The sequence below is a fragment of the Pinus tabuliformis genome, chromosome J, assembly GCF_031772625.1.
Source record: "Pinus tabuliformis cultivar Carrire ecotype Pingquan chromosome J, CPIR1, whole genome shotgun sequence".
NCBI classification, from domain to species: domain Eukaryota; kingdom Viridiplantae; phylum Streptophyta; class Pinopsida; order Pinales; family Pinaceae; genus Pinus; species Pinus tabuliformis.
In genome coordinates this window covers 685,104,436-685,127,223 of record NC_142295.1, presented here as the reverse complement: position 1 = coordinate 685,127,223, position 22,788 = coordinate 685,104,436, and positions in this window count along the sequence as shown.

Genomic DNA, 22,788 nt, shown 5'->3' with positions numbered 1-22,788 from the left:
ATTTGTGACAAGTCATCAATGACATCCTCCAACATTTCAAAATAATGAGCATGCGAGAAACATGCCAGAGTTGAGATTGTGATGTAAGTCATGAATGATGTGTAGAGATTCAAAACAGACTTTGAGGGCTTAGTTTTTCATCTGGCCCTCCTTCTAGCATCAGAAATTTTGACGGTGCTGGACACACAAACATTCAAGGGGATCTTCCTGGTAGGAAGTCCTAACTATACCTAAGGCCATTTGGAGTAGGAGTCTCAGCAGTCGGTGGTACTGTAGTTCCTTGACCGTGGTAGCACGTAGAGATAAGTATGATGTCTTTGGTTGGATGCAAGTGTGTGACCTTGCAGCGAGTCAAGTGAGAAGCACGGGGGTTCTAAGAAACGGAGGGGAAAGGAAGTGTGTCCCTCAAAAGCCTATAATAGTACACAGCCTAAAAGGAACACATGAGCGGAATGACATCACAAGATGGAAGCGGAATAGTCCATAATCCAAAGTGACAGGTTAATCCAACAACACGCCTTCAACATGATTCATACAATTGCATAAAAAATAGTTCATAAGAAAATGCATAAGTTAAACAACATACATTACTAAAGTAACTAGAATAGTCGAACTACAATAACAAGATATGCATGAAAATGTGTTGGCTCTATTATATTATTATTAAGTGAAAGTTTCGTCCATACATACTCCATTGAAAGCCAATATCCCCAATAGTGGATCATTACATTCAACATCACCTACTACTCCAAAGAATTGTACTTTCTCTACATTGTGGAGAAGCCAAGGTTCATCACAATACTCCTGAGCCTTCTCTAAGCCTAAGCCTAGCCAAAAGCTTGGCTCCCCAAAAGCATGTTCTATGAGTTATGAGGTTCTATTTATAACAAAGGGTGGGGTGACCCTTGACATTCCCCTTTGACTCTTTGACTACCATCATGACTCTTCAAATCCTTTAAAAATAATTCTTTACATTACATAGTAATTGTTCACATTACACTAATGACACTTGGAATTTCACTTACAATATATTTACAAATAATATACAATTTCCACATGTACCCATGTGGGAAAAAATAGGTTAGAGTCAACCTAACAAGACAAACACTATTACTCATAAGCTTGGGGAAAGAAAAACGCAGAAACATCCTCTTGATAATATTTGGTGACGAACTGATAACAAGCTTGGTACTATGCTATGGTGTCCCCATACTGTTTGGTGATGTCTTTCTAGAAACATACACTTGCTTCTATGGCTTCTAGGTATATGGTCCTAGAGCCTCTTTCCAACTCATATTGAAGCATGTGAAGCATTTTCCTGAGTGTGGTTGGACCACCAATGTATTTATACATGTTTTCTTCTCTTAGTTGCAAGTCATCGTTGGTGGCCTCTTACATTAAATGCTCCATGTACCTGCTGACCTCCAGTCACACTTGGCTCTTCTTAATGGCTTAGGTGAGGGAATCGATTGAAGGGATCATGTGTGTCCTCACCATGAAATCCAGAGTCTTGAACAACCATGTACAGGAAGCCTCAATGCTACTAATGAGCAGAGGGAGTTGCTTATAGCTCTGGATCAACATCTAGATCTATGCTTTGTCTAGCTCTTCTTGTGGCTTCATTATCTTGTGTAAGTAAAGTGGGGCTCCCTTGTATCTAATTGTCCATTCATGTACATGTGCAATAACATCATGTATATCTTTGAGAGTTTGCACAATCTTCATGCATCACTTTTGAAAACCATATAGATGGACAACTGCCTTGTGCATGGTGACAAATCCATCATAAATTTCCCACATTGTCGTCTCAAGAGTTGTTACTTCAACAAGTATCGCTTTCCTCATCTCTGCCATAATGGATCCTATGGATTATTCTTCTCTCTTCGTGGTCGCTTGCAAGTCCTTTTCCATATGATCATTCTCTGCTAACAAGAAATTGACATTTGAACTCGTGGCTTCTGCATAAGCCTTTGTGGAATCAGCCATGGCTTCTAGATGCTTTCTAATATCTAACATTATCACCCTTTCCTTCATAAATGCAGGTGATGCGTGATCATTTGGGGAATGATTTCTCTGCGATTTTACAATATGTTGTTGCAACTCATCAAAGGATATATTGTACACATCCATCACCATATCATCATCAAGGATAACAACCTCTCCTTGCTCGCTCAGGACTGGTTCTGATACTGGAGGTGGTGGAGACTGTGGGGTGACCTCAAATGCTCTCAGCATGAGGTCGGTATCTTGGTCCTGCGATTCCTGTGCCAAATCTTTTTCCATCTCTTCAACAATTTTCTCAATCTGTTGAGCAAGGTCCTGATCCTGCAACTTCTCATCATCTTCTTCATCTATTGGTTGTTCTAACTCTTCAACTTGTATTGGCGTATTTTTTTCTATGATTGCAACTTTCCCTTCTTCTTGTTCTTTTTTCTGCTTCTCTTCCATCTCTCTCCTTCTTAGCTCCTTCTCTTCTTTCAAATTATTCTCTATTTCTTTCAAATTCACTTCTGCTTCCTCCAACCTTTACTTCTCTCTCTTCCTCCACCCTATTCTCTTTATGCATTGTTTCTTCTTTGCCTCCACTGCCAGAGTTTCTTTCTCAATGAGAGTATCTTCTTTGAACTTGTAGCTTTTCTCAGCCTCTGGGTTCTTTGAAATATTCCTCTTTCCTTTATCCTATGTTAGTTTGTTTCTCATTGCTATTGTTTTTTTTGCTTCTCGCAGTGCTACTTCCTGCAGAGAAACTTTCCATTCTATAGCCATGCTTACCAGTTCATTGAGCTTAGAGGAGTTGTAATAGTACCTCTAAGGATATTGTTTTTCCCAATGAAATGTCCCATGGATCCATGGATAATACATTTTCACACAGTGGGTCTTGCATATGCAGTGGGGATCATACAGATTGTAGTCCTTGGTGCTGAACTCAAACTTTTCTAAGTCCTTAGCCTCGACATCTACATCCTTCAAGCCCTTAATCTTGTACAATCCAATCTGCAAAGGAAGAGTAGTTCGTGGTGCCTTCTTCCTCCTATTCAGCCTTACTGATAGCCCTATGGAGATGTGATATGCAACCTCTTGCATGACCAACTTATCTTTGGAAAACCTTGGTATCACATGAAAACACTTCTCTCGGTAAAACATCCTGATGAATGTGTCATCAGGTGAGGCATACCAATCTGCAATGTTAAGTAATGCCTCCATCTCTTCTTGGGACATGCAAGGTGGACCTTGATCAAATATAAACTTGTAAACCAAGATGATGAAATGGTTAGATAGCCTTGCCATGACTCCTCGGTAGCTACACTCAGAAAGAAACTCGCAATAAATATTCACATCAGTACCTGATGGTGTCCATGTCCAACCCATGCCAAGAAACTAATGTTGGGCACAAATTGCATTAATTACGTATGCAAACATATATAATATTGCTTGCTCATCCTTGGGCGGATTCTGTGCATTATTCACATGCACTTTCAGCTGAAGAACCAAGAGATTTGACAAATTGATTGGTCTTTCATCATTTGCTAACTAGTCCAACAAAACCACCCAATTCTATAGAAAGATCTTTGTGTTCTCTTGACCGTACATTCAACATGCAAATATGATCAAGAGTTGGTAGGCCTTTCTAAGTGACTTAGTCCTGTAAAAATGATTGGGCATCGATCTGAATTTTGACGGCTCTTTCACCCAATGCTTTATGATGTCTCTAGCATTCACATTATTGTTGGGGGCATACAAAAGTGAATCCATGAAGTTCAATAGTTGTTGTAAGTAATACATCTGATGATAGTTTTCCATACTGAAGGTAGCAAGTTTCGTTCCACTAGAACTACTCAATGTCATCGTCTCGAGATCGGTATGTGAGACAATCCAGTGAATGATGTTTTGTTCCACTGGAACTACTCAATTTCATCGTCTCAAGATCAGTATGTGAGACAATCTCACATGGGAAGGTAAGTTACCTGCATGCAACCTTATATAAGCCTGACTTGTGGATGTTGACGTAGACTTGACAATCTTCCAGATCTTCCTTGAAGTTTCATACAAACATATCCTTTATTTCCTGCCATGTTATCTTCGTTTCCTTCTCTATGAACAATTGTCTGCATAGACTTGCAAGTTCATTGGCACCTGTTCAACTACATCCCCAGTGCTGCTCTCAACAATATCATTTGATGCAACTTTATTGGAAGCAATGTTACCTATATTGTTGAAGTACTACTCAACAACTGTTGTACCTAGAGATAGAGAGGACACTCTTGGCACGCAAATGTTAGTTTAAAATCAAAATCACTTCAAGGAAAGAACAAGAAACAAACTAGGCAACTACTGAAGGATTCCATAATTTTGTGTCTTAGAGGTGAGTGACTATGATGTTGACTAGAAATGTGCAATGTGCAGTTCATTCGGGCTTGTGCTGGCTGGGACTACGCATTGCACAATCCCAGTAGCCAACACCTTGGGATTGGTTCCTGGAACTGCACAATGCACAGTTGGATCCAGTCCCTAGTAGCCTCTGCATAATTCCTGGAGCCAAGGTAGAGCCTTGAGATCCAGAAATTCACAATGCATGCCAGGAAGAGCTAGATCCAGGCCAAGGAAGCATAGATCTACCCAAGGGAAACATGGAAACAAGAAGATCTAAAGTGTAAGTGATTGTTGGTGCAGATTTGAGTGGATGATGATGAATGGAATCAAAACAAGTGTAGTAATCGATCAAACTGAAGAAAAATGAAGCTTATGGAGAGGGTCGCCACAACAGCGACTGTTAGTGCAAAAATTGGGTTATGCATTCAACAATTAGGAAATGAAATGGAAAACTTAAAACAACACTTCTACAATCTAAAATAAATCAAAACACCAATGGTCATTAAATAAAATGGGAAACATAGCACTCTCACAATCCAAGGAAACAAAATCGACATAAAAAGCAGCAAAAGACTAGAAAAGCAAGACTTACCCAAAAAAGCGGTGATGACTGTGCGAAGGTTCCTACATCTCCTCGATAATACCAGAGCTCCAAGATCAAATGTGAAAATAATATTTGCCAGCATCCATTAAATAGATTTGATTGATTTAAGGTTTATGGTGTGAAGACCAAAAATCTAGGAAAAAGCGACACATGGCGGAAGTTTCCAAAAATATCTCAAGTGTATCTTTGACTACTAAAAATAGTTCCCTATTTTTTAGGGATGCTTTTTATATTTTTTCTTTCTTATTTTTCGAGAAAGGTTTCCATGCATGCTTGAATATATTGCAAATTTTTAGGGAGAAGTAGGCAACTCACTAGCACATGCTTTGGGCAACTGGTGAAGGAATGTTGCACCGCAATTCCTGGGTTAAGTGGCTGTCGATGCCTCTCATGCTTTGCGCAGTCTTCTAGTTGAAGATAGGCTACCAGCTGGGTCTACGTAATGCTGGATCTAAAGCTCACTATTGGCTTGAACCACGTATTTCCCGGGAGCAATGTTTGTTTCCCTCTAGGATTGCACAATTGTTGCGGCCTCAAAATTCTACCGTCGAAACATGGGGGATAACCACCCGGTCTGAACCTTAAGACAACTCCTTTTCTGTTTAAAGTGGTGGCTCCAACTGGGGATAATGAGACCATTTTCCCAGTTTGGGTCTTAAGATGAGAGTGGGTGGTTCATGAGTGCTTTGCAATAAAATAATGATAATCTAAGTGACCTATTCTGTAATGCAATTTCTCTAACTAACTTATTATATTATAAACCCGAGTGTTCTTGTGTGATATGCGATCTGCAAAGATATCTATTTAACATGTGATAATAAATATTGAACAAAACTAAACAGAGATGATAACGTAAAAGATAATTCCTTTGAATAAATAGTTATTTAAAGGAATTTATAAAATATATCGCATATATGATGAGTTATATATAAAAATCACAACTTCAGCTAGGCATCATACAAAAGTGCAATTAACACTTAACAAAAACAATAAATCTCACATATAATTCATGAAAGTAAAGTTTTGCCACTAATTAAATGTAAATAGAGTCAATCATACATGATAATAGTACCATATGTGTGAAGTCATGCTCATTTGACAAATGACATAGTCCAACTTCTTTCTTCAAATCAAATTGTCTCCAAAGAATACAAAAGTGCATCAACAAAGGAAAGTAGTCTGATATCTAAAAGAAATGATCATGTTCCATAATTTCACGAAAGCATTCACAAACTTACAATAGTGCATTATTTGCAAATATTTTTGATAAAATTCTAGACCCTTCTCTAAATGCATGAGAAGGGTATAAATACTATTCTAACTAAATGTGAAAAAATAGAGTATACAAAATTTGAGCAGGTTTCAAACAACCTTCCTCCTAACTAGGTAACTAACTCCAAAAATAAACAGAGGGTAAATAAACAAAATTAGGAGGATGACATGCTGTCTTCCAGCTTGTCCTTTAAATTTCAAATATCGTCATAGGTTGAATTTGAGGAGGTGGCCTGAAATGAGTCTTGAGTTGTCCTGTGAAGATCGCATTAGTGAGCAGTGGTAGGATCCTTTAATTTGTGTGAAGGGAACAATTGAGAGTCATAATTTGGCTATGTGGCTTAACAAGATACTACCAATACGACTCTGAGTTGGTCGTCGTCAGTTTTGTAATTGTCTCTCTTTGACTCCTCGCCTTTTCTTGCCAAACTTTATACATAGCAGTTAAATCGGGCATTTTCTTTTGTATTGCCTTCTCTGATGAGATTGGTAGCAAACAAGATGTGATTCACTACTTTGATGATATTCTTTGATACTCCATATGCCCTTGCGACTGCTAGCTTGGCCTGTTTGATTCTGGCATCCCAATATGTGAAGAGAATGTATTTATGAGTTTCTTCAATCTTGAGTAGATTGACTTTCCTTCCATCTTTCATTTTCTCACTTTCTATGAACTCAGAGATTCTGGGTTTTAAATCATTAAACTCTATTCTCTGGTCGATTGCCTTATCTGTCAGTCGGTCGCTAGCGGTCAGATAGGGAGTAAAGTGCGACATCTTCTAGCAGAAATACTCCTGTTGTTTCACCAAAAGCGAGTTTAATTCTAGGGCCTCTTTGATGAACTCCTCAGTAGTGGGAACGTCCTTGTATCATTCCATGGATTTCTGCATTTCCTAGAGTTGCATAATTTTGGCTGACATATCAGCTTCATGGCTTATTTTCAGGACCTCCATGTCCTGCTGCAATTGCGCCAATTGCTCCACCACCTTCTTGTTTGCGCTTGCTTTCTCTACCTTGAGCTCTTGTTCGAGCTGTGCAATTCTCTCCTCTTTCTCCCTTAGTAAAGTAGATACCTTAGTAGCCTTGTCCATAGTGGTCGATGTGTATGCTGCAATGAACTGTGATAGTCTAGTCAAGTTCTCAGTTTGATTAAAAGCAATGTCCTTCCATACAATGTCCATCATCTCATTTCCAGGTGGGAATTCAGGTGTATATACTCTTCTCCTTTTTCTCTGCCTTCTAACAATAGCCTTGTGGAGAGGGCTATAGAACACATCGATATGGAGGTATTTCAGTTACTTTCAGAACAATTTCTGTTATGGGAAGAGAAGTGATAATTTCAGTATGCTGGGATGTTGTTTCTTGTTCCTCCATAGGTGTAGATTATTCACTGACAGATTGGGGCTCTATAACCTTATGAACATGCAAATGAGTCTTGCATCCCTCTGTTTCTTGGGTATTTGAGGCTTTGGGAATGCCTTGCAATTTCTGATTAAACTGATCCCATGCCTGCTCCAAACTACCGCCTTTGAACTCTGAACTATTCTCTGGAGTTGGGGTGCTCATCACTTGCTTCTCAGCTGACTTCCTACTGGAATCAGTTGTGTTGTCAGTGTCTTGGGGTTCCCCTTTGTCTGGTGCCTTCTTAGTGTTTACCTGAGAGTCTATTTGAGAGCTGGGACCTCCACTATCAACAATGATACTTGGAGTAGACTTATCCTTGGGCTTTAATAGATGCATTGGGATCACCCAGAGCCTCTCATCTCTGAATTCTTGAAATCTTTGAAATTCTTCAGGTTTTAGATTCACATTTTCCCATTTGAACACTTGTTCGAAGGATATGGCTGGCTATAACAAATCCTCAAAATAATTGTCGTCATGATTGTATGGTTTGATATTTACTCCAGTAGTGACATTATATTCCACTTTATTCGGATCAAATTTCCTATTAGGCAATGTATGAATCCTGAGGGCTTCCATATGTCCTGATTCCTTAGTAGCATGAACAAAATTGGCTAAAGAAAAAGAATCACACTTGACATGGAAAATGGGCCATAATGACTTCTTGCCATCTTTGAGAACTTTAATCAAGCCCTTTCACACAGTCTGGTAGGAAATCTCCCTTTCTAATAACTTATTAGAAACATATAAAGGAAGGACGTGTGGATTAGTTGTGCTACCAAAAACCCTAATGTAGGTGAACCACTCTTCAATAAAATACTTGCTGACAATAAGCAGGTCTGTTGCAGCTTCTTAGAAAAATCTAGGGGCTTTCTTATTGAAAATTATTTGATGTATGGGCAACACAACAACATGGAATATCTTATAGAAGTGAGGTATGTAATGGGATTGCCATATTTGTTTATGACTGAGATGGTTGGGTAAGGATTTTGTAAGTTCCATTTCTAACCCATGGTTGGAAATGTCATGCAAAAACAGATAGCATCCATAATGTAGGCACTAAAATAGAAGGGACGGAGGTTATCTGAAAAGGAGGCTTTCTTCTATCGATATTCGGTAATGGTGGTGGATAAGTTGTCAGATAGGATGGAAGGATAATTCATGATATGGTAATTAACACAGGCAGTAATCAAAGGAATCCATTTTATTGGGTAGTGTTGTTGGGAAAAGTATCCAATATGGAATGACCCTATCCCACTCTAAGGGTGATAGTACCTCAGCAACAATCAAAGCAAAGCTATTAGAGATTACTTCTTTATGAGATGTAAGAGAGAGGGGGAAGAGATCCACTAACCGATGTCTTCCGCTAATGATTGATCCAATCTTCTCTCTTTGCTGCTTGCTCCCAGCTCCTTTCTCTTTTACTGGCCCAGCTACACCAAGATCCTGCAAAATAACAAGAGAGGAGAACTACAAGAAGCATACATTCATAATTGATTCGAGTATTAGAATAAATCAAATACACAAGCATAACAATACACCATTGAGACACATGCATATAGAAGAACCTCAAATGCTTTATTAATGGAAGAAGTAAAGTTCAGGAAGTGATACAACCATAAAAGGCCCAATCCAGCATCACCTCCTAGCAGAAAGAAATCTCCTCTTCACCTCCTTCAAGCAAATCACCCAATAGTTCTATACTCAAACCAACAGCACTTCCTTACATTCACAAGATTCCAGCCTCCCTAGACCTCATGAGAGAGCTCTATATATAGGAGTTTTGGAGAAAGGATGAGTCAGCTTGAGCTTGGCATGGAGCTGACTAGTGTCCTCTCCCACTTCAGTTATTCTTCAGTTCTTGAGTCCACTTGGAGGTTCTTGCTTCCACTTGGAGATCTAGACCCTCTTACTCATCACTAGGCGAATTCTCTGATCCAAGTGTCATTTTGGAAGCTTCCTGGGCATTGACACCTTGAGGAATGACTGTGCCACTTGGCCAAACTCGCCCAGCGCAGGTAGCCTTCTTTGAAGTTGACATTCAGCGCAGGTACATAGTGGAGCAGTTGACATTCAGCGCAGATGCTCAGTGGAGCAGTTGACATGATCCAGAATTAGCTTGTTTTTGAGTGTTTTCAGGTGGAGAACTGATATTTAATGCTGTGGTTTGCTGACCTTGTTCCTCTAGGGGTAGGAACAACATGTTTAGGGACTTTGGATCCCTTAGATTATTGACATTTCATGCTTCATGCCGTAAGGCACAAAAATTTCTATAACAGTTGCCCCCTAAAGTATGAGGTCGTTTATCGGGTGAAATGCTTTATCAGGAGGATCCGAAGTTCATTCAGTCGCTGAGAGGTGACCTGTAATAAAATACAATACAATACATTATTTTTCATTTTGCTTTCATGATCTAGCTGAGGCGGGAATTCCCATGCTCAACTTTATAAATTCATTTTGGTACATAGAACAGACGATCGTCTGATGGTAGACTGATAATTCTCTGCTAAAATTATCATCCTTTGAGTAGGATGATCATCTGCTGTAATGATGTACATGTCAAATGTTTTTATATTTCCTGAATATATATCGCAGCCCGGATGGATGAAACTAGATCCGGGGTCTTCAAAATCGTTCGATCTTCACTCTAAGTACAAGTCGATCCATGTGAGAATTGCGCTGAAGTCGAACATGGAAAGACCTCGCTTGATTACCGGTCAATGATGTAAACCGTTAACAAGCGCGAGAGGAATCACCGATAATGATAATGACCCTCAAGGTACTGCAGTACAATTCACGTGGTGTGAATATAGGACTTGGCGTCGAACACCACGCAAAATCTTCTGGTCGAAGGTCATTGATGTATACCTGTCGCCGGAAGTGAGAAAATTGCCATTGAGGCATGCAAGCTTCAAAGTACTGAGGGGGGTGTTCCTAGATCAACTTCTTGGATGATGAGCTGAAGTCGATAAGAAGCGATCCGTCAAAGGAGGGCCTTAATGAATCCCACATCAGTGACACGGAACGGAGCTAATGATTTTAGTGGAGGTGAAAACAATCTGTGACATATGATTCAGGGTGGCGATCATGGATGGATGAAGGATAATGTATGGCAGTGGATGGGACATGGTTGACTCTTTCTGAACACCATCTCTTGAACATATAACGACACTGATGAGATGGATCGGTAGCATTACCCCAAATGTGGATGGTTTGGCGAAGACCATGGTGATGAGACCGGTGAATGAAACAACCTAACCCGATGTGATACGGAGGAAAAGTGTCATGTTCAAGAGCGACTTGCTACCATTAAAGCTTTGAGGTTCTCCCAATTTTTCCCTAGTCATTTCTGACCAGTACCTCTTTATTTTTGTCAAGCTTGAGGAGGATAACATATGATTGTTCTATAACCCGCCCTTCGGGCAAGCCCATCGCTATGTTTTAACGAGCCTAGCGATAGGGAAACTCGTTCTCGTCTAAAGACAAGTTTGTCGCTATTTAATCATTTTAACGAGTCTAACAACAAGGAAAACTCGGTCCTTTTCATTTTTAGAGAGTCTGAAAAGGTACAGAAAGTTAACTCCAAAATTCCTTTTTCGTCATCTAATCCCTTAAGTCCGAAAAAGTATAAAACAATACAGAAGGGATGAGTTTTCGATAATTTTAACGAGCCGAATAAAACAAGCGCTCGACCTTTTTGTGCAATAATCCCTCAGGTCCAAAAAGATTAAAATCTAGAGGAGGGATAGCTCTTCCGATCATTTTAACGAGCTGGAAGGCCAAAACTCGGCAAACTTTTCATATTTTACGAGTTAGTTGAAAAGAGCTCAAAGAAGACTCGTCTTTTGAGGAACGAGTGATAAACAGGGATAGCAGCAGATTCCAGGTACAGGTTGGAATTTTCCAATCACAGCAGTGTCACAAGGATGGCTAGGTGAAATCACTCTTCGCAGCTGTTCCTCAAAATGGGTAAACAATCATATGGAGGTGAACGATCGACCAAATAACAGTGGAGGTGGCAGGTGCAAAACACAACCAAGGCTTTTATGGCTAATAAATTTATGATCACAGTGGTTATTTACTAGAATAGGTTCATTTTTTAATGAGCTTAAACTCTGGAGGAAACTCTTGCTCAATCTTATGTTTATTTTTTAACGAGCATGAACTATGTGCTAAAACTGCTCGGATCTCGCTTTTCTATTTTTTAACGAGCATAAATTCCGCGGTAAAACTGCTCGATATCGCTTTTCTATTTTTTAATGAGCATAAATTCCGCGTTAAAACTGCTCGATTAATTTTGCATGCCCCCAGCATAATAATGCAAACGAGGCGCATGCCCCCTAGACTTCAGGGGGTCGTTTCATTTTTTAATGAGGTTGACACAGTAAAGAACTATCCTCGACTCTTTATTTCATTTTTTAACGAGGTTGACATGGGATAGGAACTATCCTCGACTCTTCATTTTTTAATGAGGTTGACCTGAGATAGGAACTATCCTCGAAGTTTTAGATCCATTAGAAATAGAAGGTTTCATATTCCACTGTGGCCATTTCTGCCAGATTACTTGGAGGCGGTAAGGCAAAAGTACCCATTAAAGTAGGGTCTTTTAGGAAAATGACTCCGATATTTTGGAGAGGATGATTGCTTCTATGGATCTTTGGAATGCTTCCTGTAATGAATGGTGGCACAACTTCTGCCGAAGTTGTCGTCGAACTGCTTGGTTGATCTTTTCCTTTGCCGTTCGACAACTGCGGATTCCCGCAATCTTTGCTTCTTGTCGAAATCAAAGCATCATCCTGTTGCTCGGAGGTCGACAACATTAGCACCTGGCACCGGGAAGCATTTCCACTATCAACCAGATTTTGACCTGGATTCGGAAACGGATCAGTTAACACAGCTGGGGTTTGTGAATTCTTTAAGAATCTTTTTAGCTCAGCTTTGTACGGATAGTCTGCTGTCCAATGATCCTCATCACATATAAAACATGGACTTTTTGGTTTTCCTTTCCTGGGAGAGTTCGAATAATTCTTTCCAGGAGATGACTCACCATGTTTCTTCTTCTTCTCTCAGTTTTGCTTCTTCTTGCTCCCTGGTTGATTGGTTTCTTTGCCTTTATCTGCTGATACGACATTTACTTCCGAAGCAAGAATTTCTTCTTTTGCATTTTGATCCGAATTCTTACAGGCTTTCTTTGACGAAGCCTTTATCGATTTCGCATTTGCTGTGCCAATCACACCATCACCGGCATGAGAGTCACTATTTGATTTAGGAGGCGGAGGAATTGAAAATTCCGGTCTAGGAGCGTCAGGTATTTTTTCGTAGAGTGTGCCAGACTGAGTATAAACTAAGTCCAAATACTGTGCACGAGCAATAACTTGCTCCTCTGTTACGACTCCCCCCTTGGCCACATCTTCCGTTATAGCAGGAAGTAACGAATTTATAAACCATTCAGCTAACAGCTGATCGGGAACGTATGTTTTCACCATCCTACGACGACGATGCCACTCATGTATATGATCAGATATATGGGTGGCAGTTGTCTGCTTGAAGTTGGTTAATATTTCTGTTCCCGTTTCATACCTTATCGGTAATTGAAAATGGGTCAAGAAATTCATGGCTAGGGAACTAAAATTGTCGAAAGAGGCTCTTGGCAATTCAATATACCATTTAGCCACTGGACCTGTCAATGTCCTCTGAAAAAGGCGAAGCCTTATCGAATCGTCGTTTAGGGTGTTCGACGAACACCACAGATGAAAAGTCATCACGTGATTCGATGGGTCTTCACCTGGATTTCCATTGAATTTAGGAATGTCAGATGGAAGTTTATGAGGAATCGCTGGCCACCAAGGGGCATAAGCAATCAGATCGTTAGTTAACCGGTGTAAATCGGGTAACTCTAAAGTTGCCACGAATGGTAACTGTTGATTCAGGTTAGGCGAAGCATAACCAGGGTACGATGGAATCGCTTGAGAAATGGGCCTTTGCATACCAGCATAATGTAATTGATGTTGGTATGACTGATACGGTTGATGGACTTGACCACTGTAAAGTGGTTGGTTTTGACCCTTTTGGATATACGGTTGTCCACTGTTCGCAAAGATCTGCTGCTCAGAACCTTGGTACACTTGCTGGAATTGCAGTTGTTTGTATTGCACAAGCCATGGTTGTGAAGCCATGTTCTGTTGTGCTATGCTAACCATTGGACCAAGGTGTGGGGTAATTGTACCCGTTTGGACCTGTGTCGCCCCACCAGTTGGCGATTGTGGTTGTGACCCATGGTCAAGTGACTGTTGCATTACAACCTGAGAAATCTGAGGTTGACATGTAACATGTATCGCTTGAACTTGTGACACTGTTACGATAGCCGGTGTGGTTGGGATGTTCGTCACAGGTACACACTGTTGCATAGAATATAAAACCCTTGGTTGTTGAGGTAGCATAGGTACCCAACTACTTGATGCAATTCCAGTATAACCTGAATACTGTTGAGAACTGCCATATGGATATCCTCTCGGAGGAGGTAATGAAAGGGCATACTGCCGCCCATACGGTAGCAATCCGGAACTCAGAGGGATTGTTAGTCCTTGAGGACTGGATGGCCCAAACTGACCTCCATGAGGATCGATCTGTTGAGTCTCAACGTAAGAGTTGCTGGGTATTACTCCGGATGAACAAACTGGAACAGACCATACTGTCGAAATAGTCCCTTGGTGGACTCCTTCTAGCTGTTGTGAGCTAGTTGGGACAGCTGGTATGCCGGCAAACATTGTTGGAGTGACGGCAGGGGCTTCTGCTGTCGCTGTGTCATTTGACACAGTCCTAGATGATGACGGTTGTTCAGACATTTTAAGTCTATCCAATAGATTGCCTAGTGATTCTACAGGAACTTCCACTTGTGGTGGATTAACTTCTGATGAAGGAAATAGAGTGACCCCGACTCCAAAGTGGGTTGGAGTACTTGCTTGCGGATCCTCTGCAATTTCCTCTATCGCAATCAAACCCGGTGGAAGAGGAAGACCGTCAGGTCCGTAAAATATTTCTGGTGCCGAAGAAGTGGTTGTTTTGACAGCGACAGTTGTTTGAGGAGCAAAACTCTCTGGACCGGTTACAGATGGAACTGGTTCAGTTATACAAGTATTTGCCCCCAGACTAGGATCAGTATTACTGTCCTTCTGTGGCTGTTGAACTTCTTCTATAGAGGCAGGGTTTCTAGAAATGTTCGGAGTAACTGGAACCTCAGATGCAGTTGGAACACTTGTTCTAACTTTTATAAGAGATTTTGAACCGGTTAAACGAGTTCGCTTTGTCCGTACTGTTTTCGATTCCGGAGACAAAGACGGTTGACTTGTAAGACTCCGAGAACGACGGGGTTTCAATTGACTTTCTTCCACGATTGCGGATTACTCAATCAACCAAAATATTAAAATGGGAAATTTGTATTTCCGGATTGAATGAATTTTATTAGACGCTTTTAGACACAACTTGCTTTTTCACTTTTTAAGAGTCGAGAAAAAGCTAAAGATGACTCTAGTCTCCTTCGATGTTTTAACGAGCCCGAAGTGACAAATGCTCGGATGGAATTTTTCAGTTATAGAGTTTGAAAAAGGCCAAAAGAAACTACTCTGGAGATCTAGGCAGAGGGTGTGCCAAACCTTTCACAAAACCACAGAATACGTTTTACGGTACGAGTGGTCGATCTTCGTGAATGTTGTGTTCACTGCATTGCGATCAGTAGGGCGGCCGACACGGCTTCCTAAGGATAAAAGATATATGCCTATAGGGGTCTCCCAATATATACGTGACGGTACGTGGGAGCACAAGTGCGTGTTAGTGCCACCGACTCTCAGGAGGAATCACCCACCTTCTTCGAGATCGACAGTCACTACGTTTAACGACGTCGGAACACGTCTCTAGCTTAGACCTCTATGTGTTTGTGTTATGTTTCAAAGCGTTGTTAAGTTCATTCAATATATTTTAAGTTGATCTTTTTAAAGTTTTCCTTTCAAGGTTCACCACGAGATGTTTGATACAAATTCCTAAATGCAGTCTAAGATGAGAAGCAAGCTTTTTCAATCTTTTCGACTTATGAAAATCTTAACTACTGAGGGAAAAGAAAGACATCATCTTTTCACACAGATCAAAGAGAATACACTAATGCACTTTTCCCTAAATCAACATGCAAACTTATCGAATGCAAAAATGCAAAATGCAGGTATTTCTTTTCTCTTTCTTAATGTTGATGTAATACAAGAAGAAAGCTGTTGTATAACTTTGAATTCAATTTCAAGTGAAAGCAAACAAGCTTGTCCAAAATCGAAAGATACCTTAAGATTTACTTGTTTCGACACTAGAAATATATAAATTCAAACCATATGACGAAAGCAAAAGCTCAATCAGCTATGAACAACAAACAAACTAACTCTTAAGATCAAAACGACACTTATCACAGGTCTAGATCTAAGAGGCCACAGCAAGACTAGTTCACTTTCGTTATGGGAAACTGCAAATGATACAAGAAATACACAAAGAACAAATACAGTTTCTTTATACAACCGAGGCGGAATAGTGGCAAGGAAAGTTGGTTCCAGATAGGTACATTGACTGATAATAGGCTGCAAAAACAAGGATGAAAACAGGGCAATAAACAGCAGGGAAACCCAGTACCACTAGGCAAAACTGGTTCAGCGCAGGTGGTACACTGTCAGTTTGACATTCACCGCAGGTAGTCCCTTCCGGATCTACGCTGAAATGCAGACTGCCTTCACAGTGTCCGCAATGAAGAGTCAAAATTTCGTTTTTCTCAGTTTCTGGGTTACAGATTGCTCAAAAATTCACAGTTTTTGGCCAAATCAGAAGCTATCAATCAAGTACACACTAAGGGATGAAAAGGAGGATGAAAAGCTATCACTAAGAGCTATTTAGAGTCCTTGTGGATCAGCTCTTCAAATCATAAACATGCCCAGAAACTGAGCTAGAGTAGCTGCCCTCTACTTTGCATTTGAAAGCTCCAAATGCAGTTCGATTCGGTACTCCCTATGTTTATTAAATGAATAGCAAAAACACAAACAACCAACAAGATACGTTCCCCAGCGGAGTCGCCAATTTGTTGTTGGGAAAAGTATCTAATATGGAATGACCCTATCCCACTCTAAGGGTGATAGTACCTCAGCAACAATCAAAGCAAAGCTATTCGAGATTACTTCTTTATGAGATGTAAGAGAGAGGGGGAAGAGATCCACTAACCGATGTCTTCCGCTAATGATTGATCCAATCTTCTCTCTTTGCTGCTTGCTCCCAGCTCCTTTCTCTTTTACTGGCCCAGCTACACCAAGATCCTGCAAAATAACAAGAGAGGAGAACTACAAGAAGCATACATTCATAATTGATTCAAGGATTAGAATAAATCAAATACACAAGCATACCAATACACCATTGAGACACATGCATATAGAAGAACCTCAAATGCTTTATTAATGGAAGAAGTAAAGTTCAGGAAGTGATACAATCATAAAAGGCCCAATCCAACATCACCTCCCAGCAGAAAGAAATCTCCTCTTCACCTCCTTCAAGCAAATCACCCAATAGTTCTATACTCAAACCAACAGCACTTCCTTACATTCACAAGATTCCAGCCTCCCTAGACCTCATGAGAGAGCTCTATATATAGGAGTTTTGGAGAAAGGATGAGTCATCTTGAGCTTGGCATGGAGCTGACTAGTGTCCTCTCCCACTTCAGTTATTATTCAGTTCTTGAGTCCACTTGGATGTTCTTGCTTCCACTTGGAGATCTAGACCCTCTTACTCATCACTAGGCGAATTCTCTGATCCAAGTGTCATTTTGGAAGCTTCCTGGGCATTGACACCTTGAGGAATGACTGTGCCACTTGGCCAAACTCGCCCAGCGCAGGTAGCCTTCTTTGAAGTTGACATTCAGCGCAGGTACACAGTGGAGCAGTTGACATTCAGCGCAGATGCTCAGTGGAGCAGTTGACATGATCCAGAATTAGCTTGTTTTTGAGCGTTTTCACGTGGAGAACTGATATTTAGTGCTGTGGTTTGCTGACCTTGTTCCTCTAGGGGTAGGAACAACATGTTTAGGGACTTTGGATCCCTTAGATTATTGACATTTCATGCTTCATGCCGTAAGGCACAAAAATGTCTATAACAGGTAGCCCATATAATCTACATAACATGGCTATTGCATAGTTGTAGTGGTTTACCAAAGAGGCGATAGCATACATACCCAATTTTTCATCCATGAATTTTTTGTCCAACACTCTCCAACCCTGAATTAGCTTGAAGGGGTCTAGGTTCTTCTTGAAGAAGTTAGCCACAAATGTGTTGTCATAGATATCCTCCGAATCAGGTATGTGGTACATCTTCTTCAAATCCTCTGGTCTGAATGACACTATGAGTTCCATCCTTGAATTCTTGAACTGCCTATCTTCAATGATAAGGTTTTCGATCACCCACTTGATCATATCTATATAGGGAGGATTTTAGCTCTTGGTCCTATCCTATGAAGGAATGAACAGGAAGCATCTCTGCATTGAAGTTCTGAAGGCAAATTTGAGTCAGTTGTTGCTCTCGTAACAGTGATTTTAGGACGCTCGTCCTCCAGCCTATTGTAAATCACTTCCCAAGTTGTTGCCCCTCCAGCAACATCACAAACTGTATCAACAAAGATAAGGTCCATCTTTGTAAACTCAGCTTCAACAATGATCTGTTTTCTCTGTTTCTGCATCACCTTTCTTAGTGACATGTCTTTTGTCACTTGCCTGATATAGACAAGATATATCCACACAGACGATATCTAGTAATTAAAACTGAAAGATTCTATGAAATGACTTTGGATCATGAGAAAGGTTTTAATGAGATATTCGATTATAGCTACCCATAACTTGGGAAAATTATTATCCTTCCTCGGGTCACTAAATATTTATTAACCTATCAACTTGTTTGTTTTGGTATTTAAAACGTAATTATTCCACATGTTTTACCGCTTTTAATCATGCATCGTGGTCTTTAAAGGGATACAATATTAGACTATTGGATCCATCAAGGGAAATGTGATTGCAGATATCGCAATATTTCATTTTGCAAATCGTTTGTGGTTGTTCTAATGGCATGGTTAAGTTTCTTGCGAACTATGCGAAGTGTGAAATGCGATTACAAACTATGAAAATTGTGAAATTTGATTGCGAAATGACAAGGTGATGTTATTGCAGCAGGAGACTTAATTGCATATCTCAAATTTTCGAAGGTGTTTTAACATAGTCATGTGGAAAAGTGTGATTTGCGATTTGCAATATGGATTTCATCCTTAGTTATATTTGCAAGGTTTTACTAGGTGTTTTTATTAGAGTTAGGTATTATTATCCTAAGCCTAAAAATTTAAAAGTGTCCCCATTTATAACTCTAACCCTAGCTATTGTTTTTTATAAATGGGGGGGGTTGTTTCATAGTACAACAATTGGCGATTCACTTGGGAGAACCAATTATATCTAAGCAATTTTCTGAAATTTATAAAAAATTTCAAAGTAATTGGAGTTATAAGAATAATGATTACATGAACTATAAGGTAAACATTGTTTCTCTGGGATCATCATTACTTGCTCAACTTATTTACTTAATTACTTTACCCTTGTAATGATAGAAGTACAAACATTCGCATCAGCCAATAATTTTTAAAGTAATATAGTAGGTGCCTTATGCAGATTAGTTTTTTGGTGTTTACTCATTTATCACAGATAGAGCCTCTACTACCAGCAAGAGTTCATAGCCTTGACAGGGTTTTCTTTTAACCAATAATGATTCATTATCCCATCTGTATGAATATTTAGATTTCAAAATGATATTCACTTGGATTGAATCTCACTTGGACCTTGTCCCTTTTTTCCCTTTTGAATGTAATCTTTTTTTCTTTTTTGGTCTCTTAAAAGACATTGTCTAGGCATGGTAACCTACTAGTGATAATGCATTCAGTGGTTGTAACTAAATTGAACAAGCTGTCTCTTGATGAGACCCCTTGTCTTTTGATCCAAAAGATCATTAGCTATTACCCTATTTGGTATGCAGTATTGGTAATATCATTTTTAATCACTTCCCTATGAACATGGTAAACAAGCTCGTAATGAATCTTTTAAGTTTATATATTTTAGAATTACACTCTGAGAAAGGAAAATTTTAACAGATGGGGTGGATCATTGGCACTTTTGAGAGTTTTGGGTGATAGATAGATTTTTTTAAGATACTGATCTGCAGAAAATCCTTACTAGGTTAAAGATTATTTTCTTGACTGATAACAAAACCCTCATATTCTATAAAGATAAGAGTTTGTTCCTAAAATAAATATTTTAAGCAAGGTCAAGTTTTTGCAAAGAAATCAAGTTTACTTTAGTACTCAAATGTCCTAATTATTCCTTTTAACTTTTACTTTCTTATAAAAGCGAAAAATAGACATGTTATCAAAGATTTTATTTTGAAAAGACAACAATAAATACTAGTTAACCATTATTTTCCTAGAAAGCAATATGTTACAAAGTTGGAAGTGGTTATCTCCTAGGAGAAGCATTTTTTCAAAATTTTCCCATTGACGGGCAAAGAATCCTTCTTACCTAACAAGTCTTGTAAAAGAAGTGTTGATTGTCCAATCTTTTCAATGATATAAAAAGGGCCAAGCCATAGTCTTTGGAATGTGGTATGACTACCCTTTTCCTTGTGTGCTTTGTCCCATTTCAAAACCAAATCACCTACTTCAAGGGTTTTTTGACTGGAAGAAGTTGTGTCAATAGAAGCTTTGACTAATTGTTGATGATGGAAGTGGGTTGCTTTAGCCTTTTCTCTTTCTTCTTCAAGCTTGAGAATTTGAAATTGTCTCACTTGGAGAGAAGATGAAGGGTTTACATCGATAAATTGTACTAGAGAAAGAGATGGGATTTATACGTTTATGGGAAGAACAACTTATTTTCCATAAAATAAAGCAAAAGGAGAAGAACTTAGTATTATTGGGTAACCCATACAATCTACATAACATGGCTTCTGCATAGTTGTAGGGGTTTACCAAAGAGGTTATAGCATACATACCCGATTTGTCATACTTGAATTTTTTGTCCAACACCCTCCAACCCTGAGTTAGCTTGAAGGGGTATGGGTTCTTCTTTGCGGAGTTAGCCTCAAATGTGTTGTCGTAGATATCCTATGGATCAGGTATGTGGTACATCTTCGTCAAATCCTTTGCTCTAAACAACCATATGAGTTCCATCCTTGAATTCTTGAACTGCCTATATTCAATGATAAGGTTTTCAATCACCCACCTGATCATATCTGTGTAAGGGAGGATTTTAGCTATTTCTCCTATCCTATGAAGGAATGAACAATAAGCATTTCTGCATTGAAGTTATGAAGGCCTTTTTGAGTCATTTGTTGCTCTCGTAATAGTGATTTCAGGATGCTCGTCCTACAACCTATTTTAAATCACTTCCCAAGTTGTTTCACCTCCGGCAGCATCACAAACTGTATCAACAAAGATAGGAGCCATCTCTATAAACTTAGCTTCAACAATGGTTTGTTTGCTCTATTTCTGCATCACCTTTCTTAGTAACATGTTTTTTGTCGCTTGCCTAAAATATACAAGATATATTAGTGCAGATGATATCTAGTAATTAAGTTTGAAAGCCACTGTGAAATGACTTTGGATCATGAGAAAGGTTTTAATGAGATACTTGATTATAACTACCCATAACCTGGAAAATTATTATCCTTCCTTAGGCTGCTAAATATTTATTAACTTGTCAACTCGTTTGCTTTGGTATTTAAAACTTAATTATTCCACATGTTTTACCACTCTTAATTGTGCATCATGGTCTTTAAAGGGATACAATGTAGTGTTATCGAATGCATCAAGGGAAATGTGATTGCAAATATCACAATATCGAATTTCACAAATCATTTGTGGTTGTTCTAATGGCATGGTTAAATTTCTTGTGAACTATGTGAAGTGTGAAATGTGATTGCAAACTATGCAAAGTGTGAAATGTGATTGCAAAATGACAAGGTGATGGTATCGCAATGGGAGACTTAATCACATATCGCAATTTTTCAAAGGTGGTTTAACATAGTCATGTGGAAAAGTGCGATTTGTGATTTATGATATGGATTTCATACATAGTTTATTTTGCAAGGTCTTTCTAGGTGTTTTCTTAGAGTTAGGTATTATTATCCTAAGCCTAAAAATTTAAAAGGGTCCCCATTTATAACTCTAACCCTAGCTATTGTTTTTTATAAATTGGGGGGTTGTTCCGTAGTACAACAATAGCTCACTAAGGCAAGGATAGAACCGGGTTGCAACCAAGTCAAGAGGTCAGCTTTTGGTTAGACATAAAAGCAAGTAAGAAAACATAATCTATGAAGAAACATATAAATTCAATGAAAGCACAAGTACCTAGGTTAGTGCTAGATAAGCTGCTAGGATTTTAGTCAGGAGGGTCCAAAACGAAGCGTAGGCAAAATTTTGGAGGGTGGTTGTAGCCGCTACAATAGAAGGCAAACCTCATCCCTTTATCTTCCAAAGTGTATATTGATACCAAATTCTTCTTCAATCCTAGCACATACATCAGATCATGGAGAAAAATTGAATCTCTTGAATTCAAATGAAATTTAATGAACCCAAACCTTTACAGGATTAGTGGAGTTGTCTCCAAGAATGATTTCAAATTGACTCCATCTCTACCAAATTAGAGAGAAATTCCTTATAACCAAAGAAGTGATGAGTGGCCCCACTATCAACCATCCAACTATCCCACGAATCTGAAGGAGATGAACTAGTAAGGGAAGAAATAAGAATATATTCAGATTGATTGACAACATTGCTTTCATACCTGGAGAATTTTGACTTCTTTTGTGGACAACGTTCTTCTCCATGTTCACTTGGACCACATATTCTTCTTCTTTCTTCTCTTACAATGTGATCATTCCTTCAGTCATCTCTCCTTCTTTGATCATTGAACATGTTGTTGTTTCTTCTATTATTGTAGTGTGGTCCATTTTTCTTCTCGAGGCAATCTCGAGCATAGTGGCATTTCTTATGAAAATTGTAGCAATTGATGTGCATAAATTATTTCATTATATTTGGATTTCGA